Here is a 1621-nt window from a genome sequence, read left to right as displayed (position 1 = left end):
GTTTCTTGATTATTGTGTATGGATGATGCTTTTATGGATTAGAATCTTTCTAGCTAATTGATTCTATGTTCTAAATTGTGCTTTCAATCGATTGTGCGAGAGTGAGTTGGTTGAGAGCCCTAATTTCTTCCATACCTTTGCTAGGCTAGTTGCACGAGATTGAATTAGTTTAGTAGGATAATTAACATGATTAATTATGCGAGAGTGAGTTAAATGTGATTATTTTTCCTAATCAAGGTCATTTTCATCTAATTGTATGATGTTATTGAATGTATTGATGTAATTGGATTCCACTTTCCCTAGTTTTAGATATTTGTTCTTAGTTGTGTTTAGTTGAACCTCTCTCTATCTCACAAGCTTTCCTAGTAGTCTAATTAGCATAAATTGATACACTTAGTCCTTTTTGGTTCGACCCTTTACTTGCCACTAACTAGTTTAGTGTAAGTTTAGGTATTATAAATGATTATTTTGGTTAGGGTGGTAGCTTAACGACCTATCTTACCCCGATCAAATTTTGGCGCCGTTGCTGGGGACTAAGGCGTTCATTAGTTTGTGTTGATTAGATTAGCCAGGTTCTTGTATATTATTTGATTTTGTTTTCTTTTCTTTGTTCTTTGTATAAAAATGGCATTCTTATCTTTTCCTCAATTTGATGGTGAACCCTTCTATGCTTACTTTGAAAGACTAGATGGTTTTCTTAGTTACCATGGGTGTTCTCTTAGTGATGCTTGTGGTATAGCTTATTGGGGCATGAATGAGTATACTAGGGGAATGGTTGAGGACATGAATAATGGTAGATTTGTCATTTGTCTATGCATGATGCTTGGGATTTCTTCACATGGTTTGCTAGGGATTCTTTTGATAGAGAATCTCATGTTTCTTGCTTTGATTCTCAATGCCAAGATTCTTTTAATTTTTGCATGAATTCTCTTGATACTTCTTATGTGCCTTGTGATGATCCAAGTGTGCAAATTGACACTTTTCCCCCTTATGCTCATTTTAATGAGGTTTGTGCTAATTTTGATGATGTGCAATTTGACTTTGATCATGAACGTCAACCCAATAACATTGATGCCCAAATTCTTTCTCAAATGCAATATCTCACCCAACAACTCCAAGATCTTCAAGAGGAACAAAAATTGAGAGAAGTGAGGCTTTCCCAAGTGATGAGTGCTTTGGTTGATGTAAATGGATGTGAGGCACCTCATTTGGAGTGTGAGAGTGTTTTTAAGGATGATGTGGGCCATAGGTGTGAAGATGAGGGGATATTTTCTTGTAATGAGAGGATTTTTGAGGATTTGGATCCTTTTCATTCCCCATTAGAGCTTGAATGTCATCCTTCCCCTTATTCACCCCCTTTGAGAGCTTTCCTTGGTGAGGATGTGAGTGAGCCATCTTCATGTTTAATGAGGGAGTTCATGAGGATTATGATGGTGAGTTTGAGCAATCAAGAGAGATTGAGAGTCCCTTGAGTGATGGTGGAAGAGTTGTGAATGAAGGAAATGTCGATTTTGAGGATTCCAACCCCCTTCCCCATCTTGATGAGTCTAGCTTGCATGTTTGTGACCCTTCTATCCATCAGTCTTTGGACTCTTTTGAGGCTATTTCTAGTATATTTATT

This window comes from Chenopodium quinoa, unplaced genomic scaffold, assembly GCF_001683475.1.
Source record: "Chenopodium quinoa cultivar QQ74 unplaced genomic scaffold, ASM168347v1, whole genome shotgun sequence".
NCBI classification, from domain to species: domain Eukaryota; kingdom Viridiplantae; phylum Streptophyta; class Magnoliopsida; order Caryophyllales; family Amaranthaceae; genus Chenopodium; species Chenopodium quinoa.
The sequence above is the reverse complement of the archived record's forward strand: the minus strand, read 5'-3'. Positions refer to the sequence as shown.